This window comes from Silene latifolia, chromosome 10, assembly GCF_048544455.1.
Source record: "Silene latifolia isolate original U9 population chromosome 10, ASM4854445v1, whole genome shotgun sequence".
Classification (NCBI taxonomy): Eukaryota; Viridiplantae; Streptophyta; class Magnoliopsida; order Caryophyllales; family Caryophyllaceae; genus Silene; species Silene latifolia.
The window spans coordinates 8706271-8720664 of NC_133535.1; the positions used below are offsets into that span (position 1 = coordinate 8706271).

General features: G+C 40.8%; 1 long non-coding RNA gene across 1 annotated transcript; it reads right to left on the reverse strand.

Moving 5' to 3' along the window:
• Positions 1 to 238: 238 nt before the first annotated feature.
• On the reverse strand, positions 239 to 2165 carry LOC141604957 (uncharacterized). The gene is made up of 2 exons (XR_012526251.1): positions 1733 to 2165; positions 239 to 799 (listed from the first exon to the last, which is right to left on the reverse strand). It is a non-coding gene; the product is annotated as an uncharacterized LOC141604957 (long non-coding RNA).
• Between the last annotated feature and the right edge of the window lie 12229 nt (positions 2166 to 14394).

The window sequence follows — 14394 nt, forward strand, 5'->3', positions numbered from 1 at the left end:
GAAGTTGTGATGGTGGTGAAGGAGAATCTGGAAATGGGGAAGAAGGAAGAGTGGTTATAACGAGGAGGGGGAGGTGAGTGTTGACCTAATATAACCGGTCAAAAAATTGGGTAAGTTTGTTCTATGAAGAAAAGGGGATAGGATGGATTTAATTGAAATTATTGATAGGATGGAGTGTTATTTGCAGGCCATCTATAGGATGGATTATTCCCATGAAATAATCCTAAAACTAATTAACATTGAAATATGCATACCATATATAAAAATTACTCATTCCCTAAGGCGAACTGACAAATCTCATGCCAAATGCGCTTACAAGCAATGCAGATTAGTATATAAAAAAGCGGGGGAGTTGAAATTTGAGACCTAAGTACATAATATACATAATATTTTTGTCTTAATCATTAGATTAAGACATTTTTAAAAAAAAAAAGTAACTAAAGAGAAGGAAGAATTTCAACAAAATCATAAATGTAATTCTTCAAAATATTCATATGGGCCGTAGAGAGATTTATAGAGACGGATAAACTACCATCCCCATTTGTACTTGGCATGATAACAGTTTGGCCTTCATATCCAACTCCACCTAGCCGTACCCATGTCGGTCCACCCAACCCGAAATCTGCTTCGCTGAACGGCACACCAAACCAGGAATTTATCGAAAGATTTGGACTACGTTCTTGTTGAATCCAAGTTAAACTAGGATTAAGACTAGTCAAACTCGGGTTTACTGCTAAATAATCGATTGCTGATCTTAGGTACTCGTTATCCATCCTTGTTATAGCATCTTGAACAATACCTGTAGTGGAGCCCATGTCAACTGCCTTAGTTGGTAAATTTATGAGAGTTAATGTTCATTTACACCTAGCAAACGGGTTAATCGGGTTGGATTCGGGTCTGGACAAGTTAGTTTCGGTGTGTCACATTATCAAGTTAGTTCGGGTCAGGCTGGATCATTTCGGGTTTCAGGTCTCATTCGGGTATGTTGGTCAATTAAGTCATTTTCGGGTCAAGCGGGTCGGGTCATTTTTCGGGTCAAAGATTAAGGGAGAACAATGTAGTTTTGACCCTATTCTTTTGGACTTAATTTCAGATCAGCTTAGCTCTTCACAAATTAACTCTTATTTGAGTTCAGTTCTGTTCAATTCAGCTTCATTAAGTTCAATTTAGATTTTTTCAGTTGAAAAGAACAAGGCCTTTACCTAGTTATAGTTTACTTTTGATGATTGATTCTTTATTTTAACGTAAATAATATTAATTGTAAATAATATTAATTGTGATTTTAAGTTAGTCATTTCAAGTCCTTTTGTGTTAATTAGAGTTATGTTTGTCACTTTCGGTTTCGGACGTTTCAGATCAGGTCATTTACGAGTCATGTTCACGTCAAATCATGTTTTGGTCGGTTGGGTCAATTCGCGTTTCAGCTCATATTCGAGTGCTGCAGTTCAGGTCAATATCAGGTCTCGGATCAGCTTTTTCGGATTGGATTGATTTTGCCAGGTCTAGATGATTTCATGAAATCAATTCAAATCCCGTTAAAATCAAAATCCCTCTCATAATTGACTCCCTTCACACCAAAAAAAGGAGGCGGATTAGAACACTTTGGATATTTTAAGATATTTTCATTAATTTAAAGGTACTACTGATATTTTTAAAAAATGAAGGGGTACCACTTAGAATTCGGAGAAATACAAGGGTACCATATAGGGAAAAAAAAAAAAAAACACATTACCTGTGGTGGAGAATAGTGGTTGCGATGCAATATCACCCGCTTTTGCTATGCACACTCCACGGAAACGAACATTACCAAAGTACCCTTGTGGAAGACTTGGTTCCTTTAATCTAGCCCGCCCGTTAACCGGGATGTACAACCGAACCTCGAGATCATAGGGCAAACAACGTGCCTTGGTTACGCACCTCCACAAATGTGCGGCAAATATTGCATATGTACTTGGTTTTTGTTTCAGTTGTTTGAGCATTGGGTTTTGTTTCAGAGCATTTATCTGAGATTTGGAAAATTTGAATAGATTGCATGTTGTGACATCGTTCGAACATTGAATTGATTTGTCTGTTTCAAGCACAATTAACGTCCACGGGTCATATGAAATAACTGGCAGATGATAATTAGCTTAATTGGTAAAGTAATAAACGACAATATTCATAATTTGGGTTCAAACCTTGCATCAATGTCAAAATCGTCTTTGCGGCTCCTTTAAAAAAAAAAGTCATATAAAATAACCTTAGTGAGACCTTGTAAGATGTGACGGTCTCGTAAAAAAATTATTTATCTATCCTACCTTCTTACTAGCTACGGAGTACACAATTACGCAAGTATTTAATTGCGAGAGACATATCTTAAATTATGGAGAGACAATTTTCTTATACTAGTATACTACCACTTTTATTATTGATCATGATCTAAAATCTCACTTTAATACGGAGTATGTAATTACTCCGTATTTTATTATCAACATAGCCATCACGAATTACTCCGTAGACTCTGACACACTGTTATTTTCCCATAAAGACGATAAACTAGAGCTAACTATGAAACACATCATTTTTTTTATGGTTCAAATAATACGTCGTGGATAAGAATCAAACCCCCAACTTCATATAATTAGAATAAAAAAAGTGCTTGACACTCCCGCTAACTCTTGTTCTTACTTTGAAATGCATCATGACAGTTCACATTTGCATTATACAAATCCATTTTACACGGTGCATAAATCGGCTTCACAGAAGAATTATTAAAGAGTTAACCATAAGATAAGGACCTAAACTTTCACATTTTTTTCCGTTGAGGACCTATACTTTCATTTTGTACAGTTAAGGACTTGAGTCGATGATTCCGTTAACTTTTCCGTTATCTCAACAATATATGCGACAAAAAAGAATGAATATGGAAATTATTGGCCTCTGCAGAAGCATGTACCATTATTGTATCTTTGCTTTGTTTTTTCTAAACTCTTCGTTCATGAACAATGACAACCTCAATGGTTTAATCATATCTGATTCAAAAGCTCTTCACTCAATCTAAATTCATCAACAACGCATGCTTTCGAGTTTCTAATACCGACCACTTTTGTATTTACTTACTTCGCCTTCATTGTCGACTGTTCAAGTCTTTGGGTACCGATCGTCTGTGTAGTATACCTTTCATGTCTGTTGGTCAGTAATTAACTGACCACATGCTCTCCCTCGTAAATAATTTTACCAACAAATTCTCCAACCCTTTTTCTTCGGTTGGAACGAAACTAAAAAAATACGTCCATAATATACTTTATAGACCGATTTTTAATATTACCGACCAATATAATCAGTCGGTAAGGGGCCCGTTTGTTGTAGTGGTTCGTCAAATACAAGAATCAAATAATCAATGACTACGCCGCCAAAACGGAGAAATTATTTGACAAAAAACTTAAAAGTGATTAATTTACTCAAAAAATAAATCTACTACGTATATGATCAATTACCCGAGATTAACTCCGTCTAAAATGTATGCCAATTTCCCTCTTCATCAACGCTATCACCTTCTGGCTTCTACACTACCAACTTTAAATAGGAAATAATAAGTTAAAATCAAGACTGCAAAACTATTTTAATTTGGTGAAAATAAGTTGATGCAATTTATCAGAATTAGTTGAAGAAGAAGGAATAACAACACAATTAAAACTATGATGCTTATTGTTGTGATTAGTGGGAACAAAAAAGAAAACAAAGAGTAAAAAAAAACTAGTTGAAGGGAAAATGGCGACCCATTTTCAATGGGTTTAGTGTTTTGCTAGAAACAATGTCAAGCTAAACGGCTGGGGTGACGGAAGCCAAGCATGAGGTCCTTAACTGTATAAAAAAATAGTTGAGGTCCTTGATGGAAAAAATGTGAAAGTTTAGGTCCTTATCTTAGGGTTAACTCAATTATTAAATAATACGATTCGGTTTTTCGGACCCATTTTATAAAATATTACTCCCTCTGTCTCGATCATTTGTTGTCCTTTTCCTTATTAGGGTGTCTCAGTCATTTGTTGTCCTTTATATTTTAAGAATGAACTTGATGAGTAATTTGATCATTCTCATTCAATTTGTTCCACTTGTCATTTAGTTATTGGTCATCTCCTCTTTCCTTGGTCTTTGTGCCAAAACGAAAAGACAATAATTGACCGAGACGGAGGAAATACTTCACAAACAGATATATATGAATATGGATACACATTATAATAACAGGTCATAGGGTGCGACAACATAAAAAAAATACTCCCTCCATTCAACTCCACTTTGCAACATTGCTTTTTACGCGGTATTAAGAAACGGATTAAAAAAACTATTAAAAGTACATAGGGAAAGGGAATGGTGGGGTTAAAGATATTAAAAAAATATAAAGGTAAGTTTTATGGTGGATTTGTGTGGGGTATGAATGGCATTTTTTGTAAATATAGATTTTCAATAAGGATAGAAAGGTCTTTTACATGTCCAAATAAGGAAACCTGTAAAGTGGAGTTGAATGGACGGAAATAGAATACTTGTAAAGTGGAGTTGAATGGAGGGAGTATCATTTATGTATAAAAAAATACGTGTAAGGAAATTTACCCGATAATCCGACAGGTGGCTCATACTCGAAATGCCGAAACTTAACCTGTGGTGGTTGACGCGGACCCAAATACTTAATCCTATCATGGCAAGGCCAAACCTCAAGATCCAACTTTGACCATGAATTGACAAACTGGGCCACAGCAAGCCCATCTATTACACTATGATGCACCATCAACCCAAGCGTAACCCCACCACATCTAAAGCGCGTTACTTGCACCAATAGTAACGGGAACGTCGATAACCCCTTCGTGTAGTCGCATGAAGGCGGAAACGCTACTTCTCTAAGCGCGTGACTTGGTGTGAACTCTCCAAAATCGTCAAGTGTGTGATTTATTGTTTCCGCCTCGACGAGTCCGACCCCCGTGGCATTGCACGTGATCTCGAGATGGTTGTTTTTCGGGTTACGAGTTAATCGCCCTGCTAAAGGGTAATATGGTACTAAAATGTTACTCAGACTCGAGTGTAAGACGTTAGTTGTTAAATTTTTGGAGGGGTTTGTTTTTGGAGGGTTGTAGATGTATAGAAGAAGGGTATGGGAGTAAGGTAAGCGTAAGACGGTGTCTAGGCCCGGAAGGGTGATGGTGTGGTTTGGTGTTTCCGAAGCTGGGTACACCATGGTTGACTTTTTTACTATGACGTTGCTGGACATGTTAATATTAACGGAGGAGTCACTTAGTAATTTCTTGAAAATAATTAAAGATGATGGAAAAGATTCAGAAAGTAGGAAATGTTATTGTTGGAAATATAATGGGAAAAACTTAACTGCATGATTAATGAGAAATAATACACCGTATGCTCTTAAATGGACATGCAAACGAAAGTGACGGTGTCACAATTTGAATACAGCGAGCTGAAAAATTTCAGTCGAGACGATTACGTGTAATAATACGAGGAAAACTAGAAAAAAGTTCAAAATTTTTAAAAAATCTTAAATTTTTCATCCTCCACTTGTCCTTCAGCTCTCCCCTTGCTCTGCCAGATTGCCACTACAAATAGGGGTGAGCAAAAATATATGATACAGTTTTACTATTATACGGATATGATACGGTATATGGTTTGAGTTATACGGATTTCCGTATATACGATACGAAAATCCGTATATATGATACGGTTTTTATTAGACGAGAGATGATATGTAAATTACTGTATTATTGAATGTGTTGTTCTTCATAATTACATGGCTACCTTATTTATATGTATAATCTATCTATAAACATGGTAAAGAAATATACACACAATAAACTAATTGTGGCAAAGAGATAATATTGCCTTGTGGAAGATTTGAGAGCCGTTGGAGAGTGATCCGTTGGATGTGGGCTGTGGGCTTTGCATTCCCTCGTAATACCCCCCCTCAAGCTGGCGCGTGGAGAGTCCTGACGCCCAGCTTGGAGAGTAAGTCATCGAAAGGTATTCGACCAAGTGCTTTTGTGAAGATATCTGCGAGTTGAGCTTTAGTGTGCACGTAGCTTGGTCGAATAGTCCCATTAACAATTTCGTCTCTAACAAAGTGGCAATCAACTTCAATATGTTTAGTTCGTTCATGGAAAACCGGGTTGCGGGCGATGTGAAGAGCGGATTGATTGTCGCATGAGAGTTCAATCGGCTTGTCGTGCTTGATTCCGAGAAATTGTAGGAGACCTTTGAGCCACTTAAGTTCACAGACCGTGTAAGCAATGGCACGGTATTCTGCTTCGGCGGAGGATTTGGAGACGGTGTTTTGTTTCTTAGTCTTCCATGAGATGGGTGAGCCACCTAGGAACACGATGTAGGCGGAGAGAGAGCGGCGTGTTGTTGGACAGCTCGCATAGTCCGCGTCACAATATGCATGTAATTGTAAGTTGTCCGTTGTCTGGAAGAGCAGGCCTTGACCTGGACTGTTTTTAAGATATCGAACAACTTGTAAAGCGGCTTGCCAATGGTCAAGCCGTGGGGTATTCATAAATTGAGCAAGGGTATGAACGGAGTAAATAAGTTCGGGTCGAGTGATGGTGAGATAGACGAGTCGACCAACTAAACGTCGGTATGGTTGGGGGTCGGGGAGAACGGGTGAGGTGGAGACCCCAAGGCGATGATTGGGTTCCATCGGAATGGTCGCGGGCTTGGAGCCTAGGAGCCCTGTTTCGCCCAAAATGTCAAGGGCGTATTTTCTTTGTGAGATAAATAGACCGGTGGTGTTTCGGGCTATTTCGAGGCCCAAAAAATATTTTAATGGGCCAAGGTCTTTCATGTGGAAACAATTACTTAAATAGGTTTTAAAATGATCAATTTTTGGTGCATTGTTTCCACAGATGACCAGGTCATCGACATACACCAAGACATGAATCTCGGTGGTGTCGTTTGTGATCGAAAAGAGGGAGTGGTCGTAGGGGCATTGTCGGAAGCCATAGGATTTTAAGGCGGAGGCGAGTTTGGCATACCAGCAGCGCGGAGCCTGACGAAGACCGTATAAAGATTTTCTTAACCTGCAAACCTTACCGTTTGTCGCGGAGGAGAACCCGGGCGGGGGTTTCATGTAGACCTCTTCATGAAGATCGCCGTGGAGAAAAGCATTGTGGACATCCATTTGGTGGATGTCCCATCGTTTGGCAGCGGCTATTGTAAGGAGAGTACGAACCGTCACCATTTTAATAGTAGGTGCGAAAGTCTCATTGTAGTCTACGCCTTCGATTTGACGGTTTCCCATGACCACTAGGCGAGCTTTGTAGCGCTCGATAGTGCCATCGGCATGATATTTAATTTTATAGACCCACTTGGACCCGATTGCCTTTTTGTTAGGCGGAAGATCTTCGAGAGTCCAAGTAGAGTTTCTTTCGAGAGCATCGATCTCACTCTTCATGGCATCGCGCCATTGCGGTACCTGCATAGCTTCTTTAAACGTGCTAGGCTCGTGGTTATTAGTCACTGCCGATAAAAAACATTTATAGTTAGGAGAAAACTTATCGTAAGAAATATAGTGAGAAATTGGGTATTGTGTACCTGAAGATGATGTGGATGTGGTGAGAACTTGTGTCAAGGGGCGTTTCTTAGGCTGAACGAAATCCTTAAGACGGGAATTTGGTATTTTCGGGCGCTGTCCTTTGCCCATGTTGGACGGGGTGGATGGGGCGGGTTGTTGGGTCGTGGCGTTTGAGGGGTCCGGAGGAGTGGATTCGGTGAGTTTGGGGGTGGTGTCTTCGGGTGGAGAGGTCGTGGTGGAAGATGGTGGAGGCTCGGTGGATGGGGCCGTAGGGGAGGGACTGGGTACGGTGATCATAGGGGTGTCTTCGTCAAGGAAAGAGGAAGAATTGTGGGATATGTTATCAGTGATTTGGGTTTGATAAGGAAAGTCATGTTCGATGAATTTGACATCGCGGGAACAAAATTGTGTCCCCGTGTCAAGGTCGTGTACCCGCCATCCCTTCTTTCCCATAGGGTAGCCGATAAAGAGGCATTTTCTGCTTCGTGAAGCAAATTTGTCGCGGGACCGATTGATGGTCTTGGCATAGCATAGGCAACCAAAAGTGCGTAGATGGGTCAACGTAGGAGGTTTGTTAAAAAGAATCTCATATGGGGTTTTTCCGTGGTGGATAGTGCTCGGGGTCCGATTAATAAGGTAAACGGCGGTAAGGATGCTCTCCCCCCAAAATTTTATTGGTAAATGGGCTTGAAATAGAAGGGCACGGGCGACGTTTAAAATATGACGGTGTTTTCTTTCGACCCGTGCATTTTGTTGTGGAGTATCGATATTAGAAGTTTGAAAGAGGATACCATTCTCGAGAAAAAAATTGTTTAAATTTGTAAACTCGTTTCCGTTGTCACTCCGTAAAGTTTTGATTTTCTTATTAAACTGTCGTTCGATGAAAGCAAAAAAATTTAATAAAGTTTGTCGTGTGTCACTTTTACGATGAAGCAAATAGACCCATGTGGATCGTGAAAAATCGTCGACAATAGTTAAAAAATATTGTGACCCACATGATGCCTGTTCGGAGTACGGTCCCCATAAATCGACATGAATTAAATCAAAAACAGTGTCAGCATTATTCAAACTTAAAGGAAATGGTTCCCGAGTTTGCTTGGCTCGGAAACAAATATCACAGTCCCTGCTATGAAAAGAAGTTGTAACGTTTTTGCAAAAAGGTAAAAAACGAGAAATATTGGAGGAGGGATGCCCCAACCTTCGATGCCAAAGTTCATTTGTGTCGGGAGTAGTGGTGATAAGGACGTGAGTTTCGGGGTGGCGTACTTCCGTCAGATAATATAGCCCCTCGACTTGTTCACCCGCACCAATCATCATCTTCGAAAAACGGTCCTGAATAAAACATAATAGATGAGAAAATTGGATCGTTAACGATGAATCAAGTAAAAGGGAAGAAACTGAAATAAGATTGCATTGTAATTTGTTGGAAAATAAAACATTACGTAGAATAAAAGAGCTTGATAAATGAACATCCCCACACTGTGTTGCGTGAGTAATTTCACCATTCGGCAGCCCAACCGTTACGGGGCTAATTTTTCGAATATTATTAAAATAAGAGAGGCAACCCGACATATGTCGGGATGCTCCTGTGTCAATAATCCATGAGAGAGATAAGAGTTTACCACTGAGACGAGTTGATGAGGACGGACCGGGCTGTCGTGCCTGCCATATTTTATGAACTTCATCCAGTTGAGTTGGAGTGAGCTTGTTGAAATCAAACTGCTCAAACCCGGCAGAGGTAGTAGGTGCTGAAACAGACGGCACCGAGACAACATGGGCCCGTGCTATTTCCCCACTGGCAGCAGCACCGTGGGTAGGGGGCGGCACAGTAGAGCCGTGGCCAGTAGGTGGTGTATATGTAGTGACGAGATGCGCGCGTGGGACATTCGAGGTAGTCTTTTTAATACGGTCATAATGGGCTCTACCTTGAACATCAGGAACTACCGTACGACTCATGTCAGCTTCGTTTATATAGATACGATCTCTAGGACGTTCCCCCCACCAATCGGGAAATTCTCCTGTAACCCGAAAGCAAACAGGATACAGATGGCCTGACCGACGACAAGCAATACAGTATGGTTTATTTGGGTCAATTTGTCGAGGACGATCCCCTACCCCACTGGCAGTTCGCGAATGGACATTATGCCGAGCAACAAAGGCCATGTTCTCAGGTTTTTGGTCGATTTTATTGACAGAAAATTGACGCATTCCCTCCTCTTGGAGGAGACGATTATAAGCAAAATCAAGAGTGGGTAAGGGAGAAATACCGAGTAATTGAGAGCGAGCAGTGTCATATCGATCATCCAAACCTATAAGAAAATTACGGACACGTTTCTTATCGCGACGAGTGTCGAGGATGCTTACCAGGGAACAAGTGCACGGATCACAGGTGCATGGCGGGATGGGATCTGCAGCTTGAATATCGTCCCATAGTTTTGTGAGGCGACCATAATAATCAATAAGGGACTCCGTTGGGCCTTGTCTACACGAACTTAACTCGCCTTCTAACCGAAAGATCCGGGCATCATTATTTTGGCAGAATCGATTTCGGATATCGTCCCATATTTGTTTTGCTTCGGGCCGATATGAAATCGTTCTTCGAATAGTGGAGTCGAGGGAATTGTAAATCCACGCGGTGACGAGGGCATTCTGAGACAACCAGGACGGAAAATCAGAGGCAGTGGCAGCCGGCTTCTTGATGGAACCGTCTACATACCCCTGTTTTCCCTTGGCAAGCAGAGCAAGGGTAAGACCACGGGACCATTCGTCGTAATTGGTTCCCGTGAACGCTATTTGTGTGATATTGGAGTTGGGGTTTTCAACAGGGACAAACGTATATGATTGCTGTGTCGAGGAGGAATTAACGAGTTGATTGTCGTTGGGATTCGTCATGATGCAAATCGAGTTCGAGTATCGAAAATCGAAAAAATAGAACGAAGAAGATGAAGTTGTCAGGAAAACAAGAACTTGGCTGATACCATATTAGACGAGAGATGATATGTAAATTACTGTATTATTGAATGTGTTGTTCTTCATAATTACATGGCTACCTTATTTATATGTATAATCTATCTATAAACATGGTAAAGAAATATACACACAATAAACTAATTGTGGCAAAGAGATAATATTGCCTTGTGGAAGATTTGAGAGCCGTTGGAGAGTGATCCGTTGGATGTGGGCTGTGGGCTTTGCATTCCCTCGTAATAGTTTTTATAAAACCATATCGTATCCGGGTTGGGCAAAACCAAAACCGCATATACGATTTTCGACACGATTTTAAGTTTTTGTATAAAAAAAAAAAAAAAAACGCAAAGTTCCGTTTAACTAGCCCTAGTGGTATTACTCCGTATTTGTTAAAGATGATAGGCTTTGTCTTTGAGGCCTTGAGGGCAATGGATCGGCACGAATTCTTATTTGAGACGGATGTATTCGTCTTAACTTAAGATGACCAAATAGTACTTTGTATGAAAGAGAAAAGCATAGTCTATACTCTATAGCAAAAAAATAACGGAGTTTTTGTTGGGTAAATTAATCAAACACAAGTTACACAACAAAGTTTAATGAAAAATGCTACAATGCACATGTAACATGTTGGAGTTAAATGAATGTGAATTCATTTGCGTAAGAATGTGCAGAAAACAAATGAATTGTGTTTAATTCATTTGTTGTGATAACGTGAAGTGACTTTATGATGTTAAGTTATAACGTCACTTTCACATGCTATATAAAGGATGCAATTCCTTTGAAAAACGGATCTCACAAAATGTAATCAAACAAAGTGACTAAAAAGTCGGGGTTTGAGGGTGAGGTGGAGTACAACGGGTGTTTTTATACAATAATTTAGGAGGTTACTCGAGGGGTGATATTAGTGGCATTGACTAATATTACTGAAGGGCTAGAGGTTGTTATCTTATATTATTGTGGGTTTCGAATTGGTATTTAATTCGGGACGATTACTTTGTACTGGTACTATATTATTATAGTGGATTCTAGTCTATTTGGCTAGTGGGTTTTACTTCCGGTTTGGAAGGTTTTGCCCTGGGTTAGACCCTAAAATATTGTCTCATCTTATTGTTGCTTACATTTATTTACTTTTACGGTTTACTTGTCGATTAGTTGCTTCCGTTGCGCGTGGGAGATTGGCGCTAATTTCCCAACAGTTTTTAGGCCTTGTTTGAATGGAGGGATTTGGAGGAAAAGGAAAGGGAGAGTAAGAGATTTAAAATCTCTTGTTTGAAAAACAAATAATAAGGGTGGAGAGAAATGGAGTGAGAGAGATTTGGAGAATCCATTTTACCTTCTCTAAGGCAAATTAACTCTCTTTACAGGAAAGATTTGAAGGAAAATTGTATCTTAACAACTATGCCTTTTCCGACTTTCCCATCTCCTTCCATTCCCTCCTTCTCCCTCCTTCCCTTTTCCTCCTATTTTGTTATCCAAAGAAGGCCTTAAAGATCAAGTGCTATGATATTTGAGTGGATTTAATGTTAAGACATATACCTTTGGGCTCTGTCTCAAGGAAACTAACGGGCTTAAAATAGACTAATTCGACCGGGACCGGTTTCAAGTTCTGGCCTTCCCAACCGGGAAGCTAAAAGGTCTCGTCTTTCTTCTTCTCTTCCCAGTTTCAAGTGGCGAAGTCCGGATTTATCATTAGGAGGCTAAAAATTTTGATTTTTTTTAAAATGGGGCTTTCTAACAAATAAATTAACGAAATAGGCCGACTTTCAAAGTTATTACCCAAAATGGGTCCACGTAGGATCAGATTTGGCAAAGTTGGGTTAAGAAATCAAGTCGCTCACCGAGACGACGACTTGAAGTCAAATCTCTCAGGGGGAGAGCGACTTGTTTCCTCGACAATTCAGCCTCTATGCCTTATAAATTGCTGGACTTACAAAAAAATTTTGAGGACGAAGAGAGAGAGAGAAGAGAGAGAAAGCGAAAAAAAAAAAAAAAATCCCCAAATCAACAACCCTAACCTAGCTCTCGCTGCTCCGCCGCCTCCATCATCCGCACTTGCCCTCCTACTGCTTCCCCTACCTAATCGCCGGAGATAGGTTGGTCCCTTAGCCTATCTCCGGCGATTCGTCGCATCTCATACCCCCATAACCCCCTTTTCTCAGTTTTATCTTCCCGTTTCTCCCATTCCTTTTTCTGTTCTTTGGCCTTTGCTTTGTCGCCGGGGACGGGTCGGCCCTGTTCTCTATAAGTTGACGGCCTGTTCTTCATTCTCTTTTGTTTATTTCCGGTTTTCTGGCCTTCCGCTTTTCTGATTTGACGTTTTGACCCATCTTTTTCGGGTTGATTTGTTGACCCGTCTCTTGTGGGTCATTGTTTGGTTCGATCCGTTGGTTTATCGCCTGTCTTTGGCCCCTTCTGAGAATCAGTCTGTTTTTATGCGTTTTATGAAGCTTCTTCATCACCTTGTTGTTCCTCCGACGGTCTTGTTTTCTGTTCTTTTTATGGCGGCAGATTTGCCTTGTTTACGTCTTGTCTCGAGCTCAATTTTGGTTGAAGTGTTTAACCCCCTTGTTGGTCGGTTTGTTGTGGTTGTTGTCGGATCCTTTGTTCGGTTGTTGGCGGAGTTGGGTTGTGGTGTTGATGAAGTAAAAATGATGGTTTAAAGTTATGGAATTTTTTAAGTAAAAATGATGGTTTAAAATGATCGGTTCCGTCTGGTCTTGTCTCTGCTTTTAAAGTTATGGGACTTTTTTAAGTGAGAGTCTTTGTGTGGTTTCCGTCTTAAAAGATGGTTTTGCCATGCTCCTGTTTAAAGTTTAAGTGTGTTTTGTCCGTTTCTTCCGGTACCTTGTCCTGTCACCGCCGCTTTTCGTTCTCATTCCAGGGGTGATCCCCCCATTTCCCCCATCCCTGGTTTGTCTGTCCTGTTGATGAAGTTCTCTCTTATGTTGATTCTGCTGGTCTCCCAAGCGGATGTCTTTTGGGTCTGATAAGGTGATCCCCCCATTCCCCCCACCCTTCGCTCCCTCTTCTCTTTCCCTTGTGTTGATCTGTGTCGTCCGTTTGTTTGGTCGATTTGTTTGTTTTGGCGGTGGTCTTGGGAGGTGTCCTCTGGTGATTCGGGTGTCCCTGTGGTGTCATGGTACACCTTGTTGTCTTGTTGATGGGTCTTCATCGCTTGCTCCTTCTCCTGCTGCTTCCATGTGGGTCCTTATTGTTTCTGTGTCTTTTGAGTTTCGAGACTCGGGTGTTTGACCGTTTTGGTGTGGGTGATTGTTGATGGTGTTTTGGATTGGTTTCTCTGCTGGTTGTCATGGTGGTCGTCGGATCCTTCCTCCTTCTTTTCGGATTGGCTAGTCTGGGAGTAGTGGCTCTTTTGTACACGAGTGGTCTTTGTTTGGGTGCCTCGGTTGGGTTGGATGGTTTGAGGATGGTGTTCCTGCTTGAGTCAGTTTACGGGAATTTACGGGTGTTTTCGGGTGTCGGGGTTTGTGTATGAGATGTGCTTGGTAGGGTGAAGTCGGGGTGTGGCAATGTTGTTGGGTGGCAAGGATGCGGTGGTCTCAACCTCATTGTTCCCCATGAAAGGTTTGTCTTGGAATTGCAGGGGTCTTAAGGACCCGTTTGCCCCTGCTATTCCTAAAATTAGAGCAATTTGTAGGTCTTTTCATAATAATTTAGATTTCGTCTTCCTTTACAAACTAAGTGTGATGTACTCTCGATTGATGTTCTTCTGCGACCTATGGGTTTCCTTCAGTCTGTTGGATGTGATGCTGATGGCTTAAAAGGGGGGCTTTGGGTCGGCTGGAAAAGTAGTTGTAAATTAGAATGTGTATTTATCAGTTGTAATCTTATTATCCTCTTGGTGAATCAGTGTAAGGGTA